Raw genomic sequence first — 20,345 nt, 5'->3', positions numbered from 1 at the left:
ACGAAGCGCCGAATCCGCCGCTTCCGGTCGTCAGCTGCGGCCAACAGCTTGGCGACGCTGTCGCACGCCGCGCGCTTCCGTTACCCCAAGGAAGCGCGCATCCTCCCCCCCTTCCTTCCGGGTAAACAGCCCACTTTCTCCCGCGCTAGGTGAGGGGAAGAAAAACGGTGCCTCTGGCCGTGTTGCGACGCGCGCACGGACGCGGAAGCGGTCGAATTTAGCCGCGAACACGACCCGAGGCGGGACAACTTCTGTTCCCACTCTTTTCTCCGGTCACCTACTTTTTCACCACCGGCGACGGCGCGGCTTTAAATAGTGAAAGTACGAACGCAGAAAGAAAAAAAAATGAGAGAAAGAGCAGACAGCGTGCAAGGCTAACGGGAGACCGACAAAACGGAGGAAGCATCCATCCGGTGTGCTCCGAGAGCGCAGTTTCACGCCTTGTTAGCTTCGCGCTGTCCGTCGGTTTCTCTGTCTTTCTCGTCTGTCTTGTGCAACCTGGTCTGTCGGTAGGTCTGTCACCCGATTCAGACGCCCCGCCTAAAGGTAAAAAAAAAAAAAGTCTCGCACAAGACGTACTTATAGCAAGATATTGGCAAACTACTCAAACGGGTGGCGTGCACCGGTGACATACCAACACTGCTCAGCAAAAACAAACAAAAAAAAAAGAACACAAAAAACCCGCATATTTGAGGCAAAACACAAGAACGTTAGTGATAGCAGCACCATTCTTTCAATTACCGTATTTGCAAGTTTCTAACGCACCCCCTTTTTGGCTAAAATTAGCCTTTAAATTTGTGTGCGCGTTACAATCGGGCTCATATATTTTAGACCGGCTGCAAAGCGAACAGCAGCATCGCTATGGACACTAACTCCTTCCAAAGTCCAATTGTAAATCTTCGTGGTAGAATCACGGTGGAGTCATTTCTTTTTAGTTTTCTTACGTAAACTTAATTTCGCGTTACAATAGCGAGTGCGTTATAATAATGAAAATACGGTAACACACGGCGGGGGGTACGCGAAAGCAAATAAAAAACGCGGAAGAAACCGGAAGAAACAGGCACCGAAACCACCGGCGAGGTAAAAGTAACGCCTTAAAAAAAAGACACGTCTCCTCGAGGTGTTTCGAGACCAATTCGGCACGAAAAGGTCGCGGCAGATGGCGTGCGCGAGCTGTACATGTGAACGCAGAAAAATCGAGTAGAACTGAGCGAACTCCAACAAACTCAACTACGTTGCAGTTTCCGAGAAGCGGCGCTGGCTGGCGGACATGAAAGCACGCAGGAAGGCTACAGAGCGGGAAAGGGTAGGAGAGAGCAACAGGAGAGTGGCTGTTTGGCCATTTTTTGTTCACGCGTTAGGCAATGTTTATACAGGCGGCGTTGGCTAGAGTTACGTGCATTTTTCGTGCACGCCAGCGACCTTGCGGCAAAGCCAACTTTATCACAAATGCTCAACACAAAAACTCCCACCTCCCCTCACGGGGACCCCTGTGTAGATGCGACGCATAGGGGGTTCCGTTGTTGTTTCCGTTAGATTGATTCTCCCATCGCGTGAAACGTGCCGTGAACCCCCTGCCGCGGCTATGACGCAACACAATCCACCACAATCCACTTTAATTCAATCCAAATCCAATCCAATCCAATTCAATCCAAGCCAATCCAATCGAATCCAATCCAATGCCCCTCGCGAGAGAGTGTTCGTTATCGGAAAGGAGAGGCGGTGAGCGGCGGAGAGCGCAGCTGGCGCGGCGAGGAGAATGGGGGAGGGGCGGACAACGCCGACGACGACGACGACGCCGGAGGGACAAGGCGAGTGAATCAGATGCTCTGCATCTAAAAAAACTCTGATGATAGTTGGGCAAGGCCAACTGGCGCAAGGAACAACAAGAAGAGTCATTTAATGACAGTGATGTCAACGTAAAAATAAAATAAAGTAAAAAGAAAAGTGAACCTAAGCAGACGGCAATGAAGATGGTACAGGGCCAGGATGATTATGTTTGATATGAAAGGAGCAATTTAACTGCTAACAAACGCTCAAAAACGCGTTACATAGAAAACATGGGATCATCAGCTAAAATGTATGACGGGTATAATGGAATATGTCGTTTTGTAGAGTTCCAGGAAGTATATATGTCGCATTGTGTTGAGTGCCTTCTATTTTAGTAGAACGTGCATTACCGATAGATGTTCTCACACGTGCTGCAGTGGTCTTGGTAATCCTGAGAGCACCAGCAGAAAACAGCTGCAACTCTCGCTTTAATAAAAATATGACGATTGGCCGCTACACGACTGCCAGGACACCGAGTTTTATTTACATGCGATAATTAGTTCGCGATAAATATTTCACATTTCTTCAAAATTTTGTTTCATTCGCCATAGCTTCGTGAGCCAGCTTCCCGGACCGTCTCTTCTGCCAGTGCTTAGGCCACTCGGCTTGTTTTCGAAGTGAAGAACCAATGCACATAGCAGCCAACTGGCACCAAATAAGTGGACGCCACTTACACGGGGCTTTGATCTGCGCAGTGCAGCCGGTGCGGTTGAAAGCGCGGGTCGAAATACCGCTTTGAAGCACAATCGGGCCACATGCACGCGGACGGAAGAACACGCAGAAATGAAGGCACTTCCGACGTTCCAGCTTGATACGGCATTTTTGATTTCATAAAAGGCGCGTATGTTCACCGAGCCCAGCAGAACTCAGCCACCTCTTTGTGTGCGCGCGTGCCTGCGTTCGTGCATAAGCGCGTGGTATCGTTTTCTTAATTCGGCGCATCCGTTCAGCCAGCCACGGGGAATCAGCGGTAACGCCCACATTTCAAATTAACTGCGCCGTTGTCTAAAGACCGCCCAACAGCGCTTTCGTTAATGCACGTTTCGAAGTTTTTTTAGCAAAATAAAAGCGGCACATACGTGCAAAAGTGGAACTGCAAGGAAATTGAACAAAGTAACGCCCACGTAGGAGCGGCAGTAATTACACAACGCCCCTCCTGACGGGAAGGCTCCTCTGTAAGACCGAGAGGTTTCATTGTGACCGCTTTGCAGCCAAGGAAACGAAGATAAGAAATAATTACACTAGGGGAACCCTGAGTAGTACGTGTAATGAAGGAGTGACGTGACCTGCCCACAGCTGCACGTGTGGCATACCCTGCTTAATAGACGTTGCATAAGGACACAGTGTTGCAAACCCAAACACTGCAACCGAAACTGAAACTACGTAACTATGTACAGGATACAACAGCATGCGAAGCAGCCATGGGGTCGACTGAAGTTCCCATTAGTTTTCAGTTCATCGTATCCGTTGACGTTCAGCTTCGCGTGCCTTCGTTGTATGTATGTATGTATGTTTGTGGTTTATTGGCGCAAGGGTTTCTAAGACCAAAGAGCGCCAGAACTATGTTACGTGGTCTTTCAATAGTCATGTTTGTGCTTAAAATATGTATGAAATGAGTATGATACATCTTAAAATACTGTATATATGGGTGTAGAGGGCCCGTCCACTAAAGCATGAAGATGTTCATAATGGTGGCTGAAATGGATTATGGGTGCAACGTGATGCACCTCGAGCCAAAGAGCATGCGACGTGAGTGGGCCTCCCGTGCGGACAAAGGGAGCATGAGGGCCTCACTCACTGCTCGTAGGCTCTGAGGTCACGCACTGTACGAGATGAGTTTTAAAAACTTGATGTCTGCAAGATAACTTAAAAGACTTTTGTTTGTAAACATAGGTTCATCTCCTAAAAACAGTGAAGGATGTAGTGGAATGTTGTAGGTATATATTTTCGGGAAATGCCGTTTTCTGGCTTCATTGCAGAATGTGCACTCAATTAATACATGGAGGACGGTGAGCCGTTCCCCACACTTGTTACAAACAGGTGGGAGTGTTCCATTCAAAAGATATGCGTGTGTACCGTAAGTGTGGCCTATTCGCAGTCTGCAAATGGATACCTCAATGAATCTGTTTTGTTTTTCTGTTGTGTATCTTCCTAGGTTTGGTTTTACTGAGTGGAGCTTGTTGTCTGTGTGTGTGTCCCACATGTGCTGCCAGCATTTACGGATTCCCCTCCGGATTACTGGTTTCAGATCGAGGTGAGGGACCTGCGCTACATCAACACCACTACGTAGGGCCGCCAAAGTGGCGTTCTGGTCAGCAATTTCATTGCCCAGAATGCCACTGTGTCCAGGGATCCAGCAAACAAGTATTTTTAGCTTTGACTTATAGGCAGTTATAAGAGCTTTAAAAAGGCGGTTTAGAATAACGTTTTTTGTGGGCTTAAAGGAATCCAATGCAGTTACTACGCTTAAGGAGTCTGTGTAGATGACTGATTGTTGTATTTTGTTCTGTGTAATGTGTTCCACTGTGATTAGAATACCATAGGCTTCTGCTGTAAAGATGCTACAATTTCTGTTCAATGTCCTTGTGCTGGCAAAGTCCGGGCCATGTGCAGCACAGGACACAGAAGAAGAAGACTTGGAAGCATCTGTGTAAAAAGAGGCGCATGGATATCTGTGTTGTAAACTTAAGAAATGCTGTAAAATCAATTCGCGGGGTGCACGACGCTTGTCAATTTGTTTAAAGGATGTGTCACAATGAATAGTTGACATGTCCCAAGGTGGGACTATATCGGCGATACAGGTTTTTATGCCATCATCTAAAGACACCCCTATCTCCTCTGCAAGGCCTTTGACACGCAAGGCTACAGGGGCAGGGATCGACGGGCGCGCTAAATACAAATGGGCGGATGAGATGTCATTCACAATAGAATTGCATGGGTGATTCGTCATAGACATTGTCCTAATAGCATAGAGGAGTGCTGTATAAGCACGCTGGTGCTCTAGGCACCAGTGGTCGCATTCTACATAAAGACTCTGGATTGGACTTGTCCTGAAGGCTCCAGAGGCAAGGCGAAGGCCCAAATGTAGTACTGGGTCTAACATTTTTAAGGCAGTTTTAGACGCGGACCCGTATGTTACACTTCCATAGTCTATACGTGACCTAACTAAACTCACAAAGAGACGTAGAAGGCATTCTTTATCAGCACCATAAGACTGATGTGACAATACTTTTAAAATGTTAATGGTTTTTAGGCATTTTTGTTTGAGTTTCTTTAAGTGCTGTACGTACGTTAGTTTTCCGTCAAGTACAACACCTAAAAACTTGTGTTCTTTCTTGACAGCAATCCGTTCTCCGTTCAGTGTGACATCGGGTTCTCGACGAATTCCACGCTGTCTTGTGAATAACACACATGTACTTTTGTGAGGATTCAATTTAAAACCATTTTCTTCCGTCCATTTTGCAAGCCTGTTCACACCTAACTGTATCTGCCTTTCACATATGGACTGATTGCATGACCTAAAGCTTATTTGGACGTCGTCAACATACATTGAGTAGGAGATTGAGGGTGGCAACGATTTCCCAAGTGAATTCATTTTAATTATAAACAGAGTACAGCTTAATACTCCACCCTGGGGAACCCCATTTTCTTGTATGTATGTTCTTGATACCACTGTCCCTACTCTTACCCTAAATGTCCGCTCCGACAAATAACTTTCAATAGTGTTTAGCATATGTCCAGACACACCGAATGCCTTGAGATCAAGCAGTATGCCGTAACGCCAAGTTGTATCGTATGCTTTTTCTAAGTCAAAGAAAACAGAAAGACAGTGCTGTTTGTGGATAAAAGCATCTTTGACATACGACTCAAAGGCAACTAGCTGGTCAGTTGTGCTTCGACCTGATCGGAAACCAGCCTGACAACTGTCCAGGATGCCGTTATATTCAAGAAAATGGATTAGCCTCTTATTTACCATTTTTTCAAAAACCTTTCCTAAGCAACTTGTCAGAGCTATCGGTCGGTAACTGGCAGGTAGTGAGGCATCTTTCCCCTGTTTTAATACGGCAACTACAACTGCTTCTCTCCAAGCTCTCGGAAAGTATCCCGCCGCCCATATTTTGTTGAACAAGTGCAAGAGTGTTCGGAGAGTTTCTGGGTGCAGATGTTGTATCATTGTGTATGATATACTATCTGCCCCAGGCACTGAAGCCTTACATGTTCCCAAGGCGACCAAAAGCTCTGTTATGGAAAATTCCGTGTTGTATGGTTCGTCAGATCTTTTGTTATCACGAATCGGTTTCTTCTCCATAGATGTTTTGTGTCGTAAGAAAGCATTCGTGTAATGAGCAGAACTCGATACATATGAAAAGTATTTCGCAAGTGTGTTTGCCTGGTCCTCTAGGGTATCGCCTGTACTGTTGACCAAAGGTAGGGTGTGTGTTTTCCGTCCATTAAACTTTTTAATTCTGTTCCATACTTTGCCTGCATCTGTGTACGAGTTGATAGAAGTCACGAAAGAGCGCCAGCTATCTCTTTTTGCTTGCTGGCGAATGCGTCTTCCTTGTGCTTTTGCACGTTTGAAGGAAATCAAGTTTTGCGTAGTGGGGTACCTGCGAAGGACACCCCACGCCTTATTTTGAGCCTGCCGTGCAAGCCTACACTCTTCATTCCACCACGGCCTCCTAGTGTTAGGTGTGGCACCGGATGTTTGCGGAATTGAGCCCTCAGCAGCATGAAGAATGTGTGCAGTCACCAGTTCACAGGCATCGTCAATGCCCAAATAGCTTAAGGACGTGTATGAAAGCTGAGATAATTGTTTAAATTTTAACCAATCAGCACCAGATTCCTTAAACTTTTTATGGCAGATGGAACTGTTACGGGCTTTATCAATGCCTTTCAAGATGACAGGGAAGTGGTCGCTCCCATAGGGGTTGTCGTCCACTTCCCATTCAACAGCCGGAAAGAGGACAGAAGAGCCGATCGCCAAGTCTATGTGTGAGTATGTATTGTGTGTAGTGTTGTAGTATGTCGGCTCTTTTTTGTTAAAGAGACAAGCTCCGGATGAGAAGAGGAATTTTTCTATCAAGCGGCCCCGGAATCTGTGCGTTCAGATCCCCATAGTGGGCTGTGTGCATTCAGGTCACCTACGAGTAGGAACGGTTCCGGCAGCTCATCTATGAGAGACTCAAATTCAGAGCTAGATAAACGATATTCAGGGGGAATGTATAGTGAGCAAATTGTTGTTAATCTGTTGAAAATAATTGCCCGGATTGCAACCGCTTCTAGGGCGGTACGCAATTGAAGAGATTGGCAAGGGATAGATTTTTGCGTAACTATAGCTACGCCACCAGAGCAGTGCGTGCAGCTATCTCTGTCTCTCCTAAATACTGAGTATTGGTTCAGGAAATTGGTGTGCTTAGGTTTCAAGTGTGTCTCCTGTAAACATAGGATGGCTGATTGCGTTTTGTGTAGGATTTCATATATATCATCTAGGTTTTTAATAAGGCCCCGGCAGTTCCACTGTGTAATTATTTGTGCTACCATAAATGTTTAGGGAGGAGATTTTACCTGGTGTAGATGAGGACTCGGGCTGGATGTATACTATCTATCGGTTCTGACTTGGGCCTGTGACACGGTTGGCTGGTGGCTTTTTGCCTCGCCCCGCCATGGTGCGCTGTTCTCTTTCCGCCTTTGGCACTGGCAGAGACGGTGTTACCTCCATGTCATCATCTGAGTGGTGTGACAGTGACGGGATGGAGTCCTTGCGGGCTCCGCCTCGAGATATGTTCGAAGTGGAGGCAGGAGCCCCTGCCGTCCCCGACTGTTTGTTGGACACAGAAGTGGTCGTGGGACCGACCACATCTACGTCCATGGCCGCCTGCAGTCTGGCAGCCGGAAGAGGAGGATTGACGGCAGAGCCGTCACTCCTCACACTTGCAGCTAACACAACACTTGCGGGCGCCACAGGTGTCGTGTCAGATGGTTGGGCTGCCTTGGGCAGCACCTGGGGGGGCTGGGACGGCACCAAGTCTGCTTCGCAGTACTGGGTGGCCGCCGTGACTAGACGCCGCTCCGCCCCCCGGCGAGCTGCATCGGCATACCTTTGCGAAAACATTGAGTGTTTCTGTCGTGCTTCTTGATAGGTAATGTTCTGGGTGACCTTCATGTTTATGATTTCTTTCTCGGCTTTGAATTTAGCACATGACCGAGAGTATGCAGCGTGGGGTTGTTCACAGTTCGCACATTTCAATACGTTAGAAGCACAGTTCTCTGAAGGGTCATGATGTCCTGCGCACTTGGCACATGTCAGTTTTCCGCGGCAGGTGGTAGTACTGTGCCCATACCGCTGGCACTTGAAGCAGCGGCGTGGGTTGGGTATGTAAGGTCGTACGTTGCAATGAAGGAAGCCTGCAGTGACAGACTCCGGTAGGACACTTCGGTCAAAAGTTAGAATCACATGTTTCGTTTTTACTTCTTTGCCATCGCGTCTGATCATTATTCTTCTTACCGCAGTAACGCCCTGGTCACGCATGCCCTCGAGGAGGTCAGACTCACTTTCATTGAGCAGGTCCATCTCAGATATGACGCCCTGCGAGCTGTTAAGGCTCCGGTGTGGCGTTACGGCTACTTCAAGGCCAAGTAGGTCGGTCTGGTTCAAGAGACTATCAGATTGTTTTTTAGTAGATAGTTCTACAAGCACGTCCCCCGATGTCAGCTTCTTTGCCTTGTAGTTCGCGCCAACTACACTCTCAATGAACTTGGCAATTAAGAAGACCGACTTGCAGGTAACTGGAGATTCCTTGTTCTTAGATTGTATCACTAAGAAGCGAGGAAAGTTGTCCGGGGTGTTAAATTTCATGTTGGGCAGAGGTTTGAAAATTACATCGGTGCGGGCCCTTTTTGGGGCCCGATCATTTGGAAGAGAGGATTTCGAAAGTACCATGCGGCATAGTATAAAGCAGGGAACTGGGGTACTTTCTTCTTTGACGTTACCCTGATGGTCAAAGAGGTCCCGGAGCTCCCAGCCTGATAGACAGACAGGGAGCCCATCGGCCGGAGCTTGACCAGGGCTCCGACGGCCACCGTTCACGGCTTCTAACCCTTCACCTTTCAACTTCTCGCCACGGTAGGTAACAGCTTAAGTATGGGGGGCTCGGGGTACGCGGTGTCGCCACTCACCGTCACCAAGATTACTCAAGGTGCCCCGTGCGGGGGCCTTCGTTGTATCAGTAGCTTTTTGACGTAGTTTGACATAAGACGCGTTCGTAGCACATGCTCCCGTCTCGGTTTGTAGCGCAGTGGGAAGAGCGCCACGTACCTCCCGTTGCGGCCAGAGAGTCGTGGGATCGAAACTGGGCGCCGCCTAACTATTTCTTTTATCTATAGTGGACTGCGCTGACGTCAGGCCAAACGCTGACGGGGCTGAAGAGACGCGCATGCGCAGTAGAGTGCGGACGGCGTACAAGGACAACGAGGGAGGGAGGGACACAGCCCCGAGCATGACATGCTTCGCATCTAAAAAATCTTCAAATTCAAGCAGCGACCTTGAAGAGACTCGCGATGATCTTGTTCAACTGACGTACAGCTATACTACAGTCACTAAATAACGTTTATCTACTGACACTACGCTATACATGCTTGCCTGTCGATCACGCGGGCCGGTCTGGAGCGCCCTCGTCCGTTCCGCTCAGGGGCGCTGAATACCGGCCGCGGTTACGTACGAGCGGACACGAAAATGTAACATTTTCGTTTACAGCCGCAGTGATGTTCCGTGCAGGTATTTTCCCCTATTTCGTGGAATTTCCGACTGCAATTTTGGCCGAAAGGGAATCTTTTCTAGATGCGGGGAATTTCGAGAGTCGTGGAGTAAGATACGTCAGTAAACCGGACCTCGCATCATTCCTAATACAGCATTGCCGCAAATTGTTAAGAACGGCACGTTAGGAATAACAAACAAGCCCGTATTACTCCGGTATTACCGCAGGGCAAATGATCTCCCATAACGGGAGAGGCCTTTGCCCTGCAGTGGGTGTAGATAGGCTGGTGATGATGATGATGATGATTACTCCGGAGCATCTTGTGCTGTTTTCATTCGGGGCATTTTCAACTTGGAGCGTCAGCATGCAATGGAAGCATCTTAGCTGTCCGGTACAAAACGCGAAATGCGTATACTATCGCATCACTGTCCTGCAATAATTCATAAAGTGTCTCTGAGCACCAGACGTGGGGAATTTAATTCACCCTAAAACCATAAACGGCGTCTGCACCCCCCCCCCCCCCCCCCACCACCCGGGTACGTGAGTAGACATAGGCGGCGCTGCATAGCGCCCTAATCTGAACAGCAAAGGAATCCGCGAAAAAGATCAATCAGCTACAGAATTGCATTAGCGGAATGTACAGGAATTGAAAATTACTATGCAGAAAACTAAAGTAATGCTTAATAGCCTCGGGAGAGCACAGCGGTTTGAGATAGGTGGCGAGGCAGTGGAAGTGGTAAGCGAATATATCTACTTAGGCCAAATAGTGACCCCGGACCCCAACCACGAGGCAGAGATAATTAGAAGGATAAGAATGGGGTGGAGCGCATTCGGCAGGCATTGTCTGATAATGAATGACAGCCTAACCCTTGTCCCTGAAGAAGGAAGTGTATGACTGCTGCATATTGCCGGTACTCACCTACGGGACAGAAACTTGGAGGCTTACTAAAAGGGTTCAACTTAAATTGAGGACGACTCAGCGCGCAATGGAGCGGAAGATGACGGGTGTAACATAAGGGACAAGAAGAGAGCGGAGTGGATCAGGGAACAAACGCGTGTTAAGGACGCATTAGCAGAAATTAAGAAGAAGAAATGGGCGTGGGCAGGGCATGCAATGGGAAGGCACGATAACCGCTGGTCATTAAGGGTAACAGAGTGGATCCCTAGAGAAGGCAAGAGTGGCAGGGGGCGGCAGAACGTTAGGTGGGCAGATGAGATCAATAAGTTTGCGTGGTCGCAGTTAGTACAGGACCGGGATAATTGGAGGTCTATGGGAGAGGCCTTCGCCCTGCAGTGGGCGTAGACAGGCTGATGATGATGCCAGGAATTCGAGAAACGCGCGGGGAAATAGGGAATTTTGCTCTGCGGTATGGGACATCAGTGTTGACATCCGCGGACAGCCAGGAGGCCATGGAAACAAAATACAAGTGTGGCACTTTAAAAGACCGCTTTGTCCCGGCAACAACGACGCCAATTTTATCCAAAACTTCCAACAAATAATCGAAATATTAGGGAAAACATTCAACTGTGGCGACTCCGGCGACATCTATGAGACGTCAGAGATCCTCGTTCGTGCGGTTGGAGCCCGCCGACACAAGCCACCACCAAAACGCACGACTGGCAGTTGTAGTCAGGCTCTATAGTCTCGTTTTATCGTGCCACCAATGCTACCGTGCAGTTAGCACACTGGTGTTAACTGCACGTTAATTGCACGCTCGACCTGCCTTCCTGATTTTAGCAATCAGGAATACAGTCCGAACTGGGTCGTGGAACGACGTTCTACGGCAATACTCGTGCTCGTTTACAAATCGGAGATATCATCGAAATAAATAACACGCACATTGTGAACTCGAGGCTGATAAAAAAAAAACAGCACAAAGTTACAAAACCCACGCCGAGAAATCACCCAGGGCAACAGCGAAGATTTGCTGGACGCGTGGTTTGCGCCAGGAATGGACCGCAAGTATTCAAATTGAGGTACAGCCTCCCAAATTTTTAATAATATAGCGGGAGCGACGACCGAGTGGCATATCAGCGTCTTATCACAATGTTCACCGACGAAAGAGGCGAGAGTACGCGCTCCCGCATAGAGCTATCTGCTGTGTGGAGCGTCGTCTGCTCCGCTGTTCTCCTCAATTGCCCTCTGTTCCTTATCTCGCAAGGCACAAGATTTTATTTTTATCGGATTTCTTTCATTTATCGCATTATATCGCACAGCGGCCTGAGGCCATTCCGGCTAATAAACCCGTCCTCTTCTACTTCTATTAATCATTCCAGTGTCATTCCTCACGCTGTGTTGGGGCAAGTGATCCGAAAAAAAAAAATCAAACGCGCATTTGATATGCACATGCTCTCCCAACAACCACGGTTTCTCGTGAACAAAATGGTAGGGGGTGTACTACTCTCAAGGAAACAGCGTAGCAGACGACACTGACACAGCAGATAGTCCTATGCGCGTGCGCGTACTCTCGCCTATTTCGTTGCTGAACACCGTGATAAGGCGCTGACATGCCGATCGGTCGTCGCTCGCGCTACATTATTAAAAATTTGGGAGGCTGTACAACCGTATACGCAGTTCCACTCTCCGCCAAACAAGACACTAGTTGACTGATACGCGCTTTTCGACAACCCGTCCGTCACGTATCTCCTCACATCTGCGCTCCTATCGGAGCAGCCCAATGTCGAGGCCACGGCGCGACGACGACCCGGAGCTCCGCGAGAAACGGAGCCACGAAGACGACCAAGCGACCCGGCAGCGACCAAGCTGACGGCGACGAGGGGCGCTTCGAAAGGTTTTGCGTGACTCGCTCCGACGAGGCGTGTCCGACCACCTGCCAGCGGCCAACTGTCCACAGCCGTGACAATCAAGTGGTCAAAAATCCGTACCGGCCGGCGGGGCAGCAAGCAAAGACAATGCACGGTCCAGCTGGCAGATAATCCACAACTGCCGCTACTGCAATACGGCTGAACAGAGAGTGGGTTGGGCTAAGGTCCCTCAAATTTTAGGGACCTTAGGTTGGGCGGCTTTGACGACCATTAAAATTGTATACGCAATCGAAGCTCTGATTCCAGTACTTCCGATGACGCAACGAAAAACAATGACCGACATGCAGAATTTTCTACGCGATCCGCAATAAGTTCCTTGCATTACACTGCATTTATGGCACGCTGCATTTCTTACTACGTTTACACAGGTCGCCAAGGGTCAAGGAAGCCGCATTTGAAGCAGAATTAGCACATAGCAAAGCAAACACTGCCCACTTGGACAACCGCCAAAGCTGCCTCAGTGGGAAGGCCTATGCCACCAGTAAGTTATCACTACCCATGACCCCATGGAATAACTCACTTCCCCAATACGAAACCTTCCTTGCCTAACACTGCTCGACGACCTTCATTACCATTCAACTCTGTGCAATGACTCACTTGTTTGTTGGCCTCAATATCAACCCCAAAACAAAGTCATGATGAAGTGCATACTACAGCTTTTTTTTTAGATAATTCATCCCTGGAATGAACAAGGAATGAAAGGCCACACATTCGCACACATGTGGCTACCATAGACGATAATCACCGGCTTGAAGAAAGAAACCAACCATTCGAACAACTGCCATTTGACCTTTCAGGCGAAATAAAAACAGCAGTCGTTGCTAGCAGCATAGATGAACAATGCGCCTGTACTTGCAACTTACTCACATACTACGCAAAGTCGCAAACCTAACCTGCCCTGTTTACAGGGGAACAATCTCTCGAGTTAAATTTTTCTACAGCTTACCACCAGAATTAGACGAGCCAAGCAATGCTAACTGTGAACTAAGAAATTACTTTGCCAGCTTATTCAGACCACAGGGTTCCTCGCAGGCACTACATATGAATTAAACACTGGGCATTAAATATTTAACAAAAGTTTAATCGTATTATGCCAAAATAAACGTTCTTTGAGGTTCTTGTTGTTCTGTATAGGCACTAAATTCTAAGTGTAAGGGCTAAAGGTGTTGAAATAAAGATTACATGAAGTTAAGGACAAAACGATGAATTCCGTGAATTTGTTTCGAATTTTTTATTTGGCACTTTTTAAAACCTGCATTTTTTGACACATTGTAGTCCACACGACACGAGAAGCCCGGACCATTGGGTGCACAAACCAAATGTAATAAGTATGGCGGTGCTAGTGTTTGATTTGATTTGTGGGGTTTAACGCACCGACGCAACACCGGCGATGAGGCGCACCGTACTGGAGGGCTCCGTATGAATTTTGACTACCTGGGGATCTTTAAAGTGCGCCGAAATCTCGCACACACGAGCGTTTTTGCTTTTCGCCTCCATCAGAAAAGCGGGCGCCGCGGCCAGGAATCGAACCTGCGACCTCGTGCTCAGCAGCGCAACACCTTAGCCACTGAGCCACCGCGGCGGGTTGCTAGTGTTTGTTTCAGTATGTTACTTAAGTGCGGTTGTGAGCCAGGTAACGCCAAAATTAATGCGATAAGTATGGGCTGTGAACTGGTCTATCGGTAGATAAAAATTGGCAGAAGCAGTGACGAGTCAACACAAAAACCACCACAATGTTCATACTTCCCCCACAACAGAGCAGCGAGGACGTAATAAACGGGATGCATTTTACCGATCTGTTTTCCTTACCTCAAAGAGATTCAAAAGTGTTTACCGATACCGCTCACAAGTGAAAATTTAAAAAAATAATTGTATCTTCTATACAAAAAAGAAAGAAAGAAAATGCAATTTCGCAAGCTGTGCTGAGACCGAAACTTTTTTGCTTTCGTGCCAAACTCTTCTCCGTCACCCTTAGGTTGAACCCAAAATAGAAGCGTGCACGCCGCATAGGTGAGGCAATAAACCAGAAGAAAAAAAGAGTTGTCAACGACGACGCTCCCGAAGGATCTTGGTGAAAGCAACACTAACGGCTTTGCTGTCAAAAGTGATTTATTATTCCAAAAGAAAAAGAATGGCCCATTGAACAAGAAAGCTAGGGTCGCCAAAGCACTACGAATTGCTAGCTGATTTCCCGTACTATAACCTATGACCTATTACGGGCGGTTGTGCGATCGGCTGAAGCCGGCAAAAGCAAACGCAAGTTAGGCACGGTTTAGGGAAGCTTGCAGAACGAGTTATGTGCACTTAAATTTACTGCATATTCCTTTTATAGTAGTAAGAATGGTGGGGCAAATAATGGAAGTTACGAGCACACACGTAAACACTAAAGCACAAGTGTGTAATAGCGCACTATGCCAATTATAGATGCATAGCCATCCGCGCCATGTTGGGCTTACACTGGCCATTGTCTTCTGTGGCTGTTTGTAGAGCATACTCAATGCTTCACGAAACGATTACTACCCAACCGTAACAAAAACTAGCCAGGTACAAACCCAGTCAAAAACAAAGCCAGTGCGGACAGCGGTCCTGAGCAGTGTTATAGTGCCATCTGAGTACTGACCATAAACAAGACGTTCTGCAGCCCTAGTCAGCATACTTGATTGGTTGTAGGGTTTAACGTGCCAACCCTACACAGGCGATGAGGCGCGCCGTAGAGGAGAACTTCGGATTAATTTTGAGCAGCGAGGGATCTTTAACGTGCGCCAAAATCTCGAACACACAAGCGTTTTTGCTTTGTTGCCTCCATCAGAAAAGCGGCCGCCGCAGCCGGGAATCGAACCCGCGACCTCGTGCTCAGCAGCACAACGCTTTAGCCACTGAGCCACCGCAGCGTGTAGTCAGCATGGTTCGCTTAAGTACCTGCCCTGGACACGTCATCGCAGACGTCACAAAACACACAATTCAACAAGAGAATAAAAATTTTGGCTTAAATTAATTTCTCAGTGAATAAAGTAGCTAGGCAAGCACTGGGGGCACTCTAAAACGACAAATCTTTCAAATAAAACAAATGTGTATGTTTTCTTCACAGCCCCTTTAACTTGCCCCGACAGTTGCCTGCTATCGGCGACTGTTCTCTCAGTGATTGCGTTTACGAATCAGTGCTGCCTGGAGTCCATTTCTTCTCCCACCCCCCCTTGCCATTCCTCAGATTCAACACAGCAAATTCAAATGCCCCGGCTCTTTGCAAACATGGCGCATTCAGATGAAATCCATGCCTGTGTGCAGCCAGTCTAAAGTGTGGAATAAGTACATTTTTCGACGGCGCTCTTCCTTAAGCAGAGAAGATTCACTCATTGAAAAACTGGCGCGGAATTGAAATATTCATTTCTTGCTCTGAAGCATTAGACTCGCAAACTGCTGTCTCAGTGCACAAAAGACACGAACAGTGCCATATGACCAGCTGCGATAGCACAGAAAGAAAACAAACGCAAAGACAAAAGCACTCAAACAAAACAGGCCCCAAACAGGACCCAGAGCTCGAAATTTCCAACTAGAACAACTACTAAAGTACAATGATTTGGTACCAGCTGCCGTTTCCTGGCTGAAATTATTTCATCGTGTTTGTTGTTGAAATAATACCAATTTATGTAATTTCAAATGATGCCAAGCATTATTTGAAAGTACATAACACACTAAGAAAGATCTCATAGTGAGGACTACGAAGACAAAATATAGGTTTGTTTCATTAAAAGACTGCTTTGTCTATAACAGTGATACCAATGCTATTGCAAGCCTCAAGCAAATAGTCAATATAAAATAAAACTTGTAAAGCACCGGCAACTCCCGAGCCACTTTCCAGCAATTCTTCAACGAGGTCACGGAATCTTGTTTGTGGATGCCGGTCAAAGTCACTGCCACGAACCGTGACTGGGTGATTGTAGCGGGGCCTCTAATGCTGTGTGACCGTACCACCTGAGGTTAGTGTGCTGTTTATGACAGGGTAGTTCATGCAAACTGAACGACGTTGTATTTTGTCATCACGGCTTTTTAAGGATTCGTTGCAGAATTTTGTAGCGCCAATCCAGTGCCGAAATAAGAACAAAAACTGGGGCTTTCTCTAATTAAAGATTTTCGCTTAATGGCCGTTTGTAAGAGTACCGCAGAATGTGCGGTCACATAACATTCTTTGTCCGTACAGTGTGCGAATCCAATTCATGCCGCAGGAAAGAGTGACAATGTACCGGCCAGTGCAAGCCGAAGGCAATAGTTTCGGCTGTTCTACACTAATAGGTGCCGTGTGTTTAAATGTGCAGACATTTGCAGCCCATCGTCGTCTCGAAGCCAAGCACTTATGTGTCACCTCTCTATCCTTGGCCTGCTGAGTTCACTCTATGCGTTATGTCAGCGGCTTCCTCACCAAAGCATAAAGCATGGCAAATAGAGCTACCCATTTCTGTAAGTGATTGGGCTTCATCTGGAACAATCCAAGCTGCCACGGTTGCTATACCCAAAAGTGGAATCAGTGTGCAAAACAGGCAAGGGGTTTACTGCAAAGCAGCAAAGAAATTGAGCTCGAGCGGAACCTGGTGCGCAGGCAGAAAACCCCTACAAGTGATCCGTGACTTCGTGTAGCGCCAACAAAACGACAAGGACAAAGGAGCTTTCTCTAGGGGCTGGTGCCCGTCGCCCTCCTTTGTCGTTTTGTTGGCGCTACACGAAGTCATGGATTACCACTACCAACCAACCCAAACCCAATACCCTATAAGTGCTGAAATTAAATACGAAATCTTGGCAAGTTGGCAATGGAGAACAAAGCGTGGAAAAGACGTAACACAATGAATCAGCAAGCCGTTCAAGTTGTTCTGTTTACTTGCTCCCTGCCGCTTTTCCCCACTACCTCTGCGATGAACCCTTGAAAGAGATAACTGAAAAATTCGTGTACTTATACAGCTAGGTAACAGGAAAAAAAAAAAGCAATTCAACAATACGTTGCTATTCAGATTGGAAATAGGAGTTGACTGCCCCACAACAAAACGTCAACAAAACAATGTCCTAATCTTATCTCGGCACTAAACTCAGGATTGACTGCAAAGCACATTTGATAGACAGCCACAGCACACGCGTACAGTACTTCCTTCGTGCGATATCGATAGTTTTGACACTTAAAGAAACCACGACGTGCTGAAATTTCAACTGAAGTTTCGTAGCGCGCGCTGGAAGTTGTTTTACAACTAGATGCAAACTCCATTAAGCGAATTTTATAGCGTAGTAAGTAATTAAAGAAGTGAAAGAGACTTATTCGCGGGATATCTCGTTACTATTACTGCAATTAATTCCGCTAAATTAATACGGACAACGCGCCCCATCAAGCCGCGCTCGCTGAACGACTTCGACGCATGCTTCGACAAGCGTACGCCACGAGATATGGCACAGCGCCCGCCGGAGGCGATCTGCAACAAGGCGGTCGCGCGTATCATAGTATTGCACAACGTGAAGACGACTTCGTCGCGTCGCCTGAGTTGCTAGCTGGCCGAGTTCTCTGCCGCGTAGAGTTCCACGACGTTTCAGCAAGCATCGTTCGCACTCGGCGCGGACCTAAAACGTTTTTATTTTGCTCGCTCGCACTCGCAAAAACGGACCCGGAAGCGACTGATAACGGTGAATCTGCGATTAAGGAAGAACCCCTCCCGCCTCCACATTCACCGACACCACCTGTTCTATGCACGGGCGGTGGTGGTTGTCGAAGTGAACGCGTTAAACGAAGCAAAAAAAAAAAAAAAACACACACACACACAAAAAAAAGAAAGTCGTCGGGGGAGAAGATCGCCGTCGGTGTGACTCAAATTCATCGGAAGCTAACGTTCTCCCACGGCGATTGACGTCACCTTTCACTCGAGCTTCCTCCAAGCTCTCTAAAATGCAACAGCTGATCGCCCGCGCGCAAAACATACCGCCGATAGAGAAAGCCGGCTTCGAAGAGTGGCACGTCGCAGCGTACTGGGCTAGCTACATTCCAAGCCTAGCGCCTGAAGGAGGAAGTCGTCCAAACCGGCATACCGACCGCCGCGGCAGCCGGCTGAAACTTTGACATCGCCGCTGCCGCCGCTGCACGTTGCGTGGGCGACACTCCGAGGGCGTGTTGTTGGGGGAGAACGAGAAAGTTCGCGCGGCTGGAACGTAATCGCAATAGCGGCATCGAACGAAACAGCGAAGGAGGCGTCAGGTAGAGCTCGAATCGGATTGATCTCGGCGATCGGCATCACGGGCAGTCGCTGAACGCGAAAAGCGGTCCACTGAATGATGAACGGTCGTCGTGAATAAACAGACACGGAGCGCATAAGCCTAACGAATATCGACCACGGCGGGCCAAGAGTTGGCTAGGGGAGCTGCACGTAAGATAAACAAGCAACAGAAAACGGCGGCCGAAGCTGGGTTTCTGGGCTGGAGAGCGGGGCCGAGTCGCTCCGCGAGTTTTGACCGTCGGCGCTGGCACCGCGCGTCGCCCGCGGCGCGGATTTCGAAAGAAAAAAACGCTGACACTCACCGAGGATGTGCGAAGTCGCATAGGCCGGCCCTGGTAATCCTTTTCGCTGGCACAATTCACTCACGAAAACTTGGTAACGGGCTGACAGAACAGGCTGCACAAGCGGGCCATGGCGCATCCACCTCCCAGGGTCACGTGACGGCAGTCGCCGCGCCATCTCTCAGAGTGAGAAGGAAACGAGTTGAGCCGTGGCCAGACGACAGCAATAACGCGTCGAAGAGGTGAGTTTCGGTTACGGTTCAGCTTGAAATTGCGAATTTGGGTGAGTGTTGGAAAACAATAACGCACAAAAGACACAAAAGACGCGCACAATCAGGAACTTAGAACTGCCTTTGTCCGTGTAGAAATATATTAGATTGAAAAGAAATCTTCGCATGCCATTTGCATGTTAAATGACTCAAAATTTCCGGATTTTTTAACGATCTTCACGGAACGGCGGTGCGATCAAATTCGTTCCATCAAAGTGAAAGTTACCGGAACAACAGATCACTAAAATTTTCAACACAGATGAGTGAATCAAATTAAGGTCCATCGAAGCTGACGAGTAGTCCTTTCACGGCTATTCCAGTATCCCTGAGCGGATTCGCGCGATTTTTGGAGCTTCATCGTAGTGAACATTTGTGATTAAGGGAGAGAGTGAAAATGACTGCTGTCACTTATCACCGGCTTTGCCGGCCGCGCGGCCATTCCACACGCTACCAAGTGAGCAGCGGGATCATAAAAAACGAGGGAATTTTTTTCCCCAAAAACTGGTAAGAGAGAGAGCACAAAGGAGACCGTGCTAGGAAGGAAGGAATATTTTCCTAAGCACCCTTGCTCCGGGGCGCCGTCTTGGGAAGCGGTGGCCATGGCTTCCTCCGCTCTGGACGTCAGCAGGAGCTGTGTCGCGGCGCTGGGGCCAGCCAGACTTGCCTCCCAGGATGCCAGAGTTGGAATCGGCTGATGCGGGTCAACTTTGGATGCCGATCACTGGCCCATATTGTGTGGAACATGTTTGGGTAACATCCGCAGAACGAGCAAGTAGGGGTGCCGGATAAATTTCGAAAGCGATGTGTGAGACCACTTGGACGTCCAGCAACTGCTGGCATCTAGGGCGTCGGTCGCCCGGTCGTCACTTGGATTCCCGGACTCGGCCTGAACCACTCCTACTTTATAAGGCTCATTAAAGTTTCATACTACTACTACTGTGAGAAGTTCAGTTGGCAGTGTGTTCGTCTGTATCTGTCGGAGGAGGACGGACTGCCGCCTTCTGAGTGTACGATTGGGGGGGGATACGTACCTCGCGCTGCGCGCGAAAAGGCTCGAGATATTCGCGCGGGCTGAAAGACGGCTGCGCATCGCTTAAGGTTGACAAGAGCTGGTAAGGTGCCCGGTAAATAGTTGCTCGG

General features: G+C 48.2%; 1 protein-coding gene across 3 annotated transcripts in view; it reads right to left on the bottom strand.

The window, feature by feature from the left end:
* Positions 1–19,109, bottom strand: part of LOC144141196 (USP6 N-terminal-like protein) — a 118,890-nt gene extending 99,781 nt beyond the window's left edge. For all 3 annotated transcript variants that reach the window (XM_077672755.1, XM_077672758.1, XM_077672759.1), the window contains exon 1: positions 18,958–19,109. The gene's annotated coding sequence lies outside the window, so the exon portion shown is untranslated. The remainder of the gene's footprint in view (positions 1–18,957) is intronic.
* Between the last annotated feature and the right edge of the window lie 1,236 nt (positions 19,110–20,345).

This window comes from Haemaphysalis longicornis, unplaced genomic scaffold, assembly GCF_048455015.1.
Source record: "Haemaphysalis longicornis isolate Haplotype H1 unplaced genomic scaffold, Haemaphysalis longicornis Haplotype H1 scaffold_6, whole genome shotgun sequence".
In the NCBI taxonomy this organism is placed as follows: domain Eukaryota; kingdom Metazoa; phylum Arthropoda; class Arachnida; order Ixodida; family Ixodidae; genus Haemaphysalis; species Haemaphysalis longicornis.
This window is presented reverse-complemented; position numbering and strand designations above follow the sequence as displayed.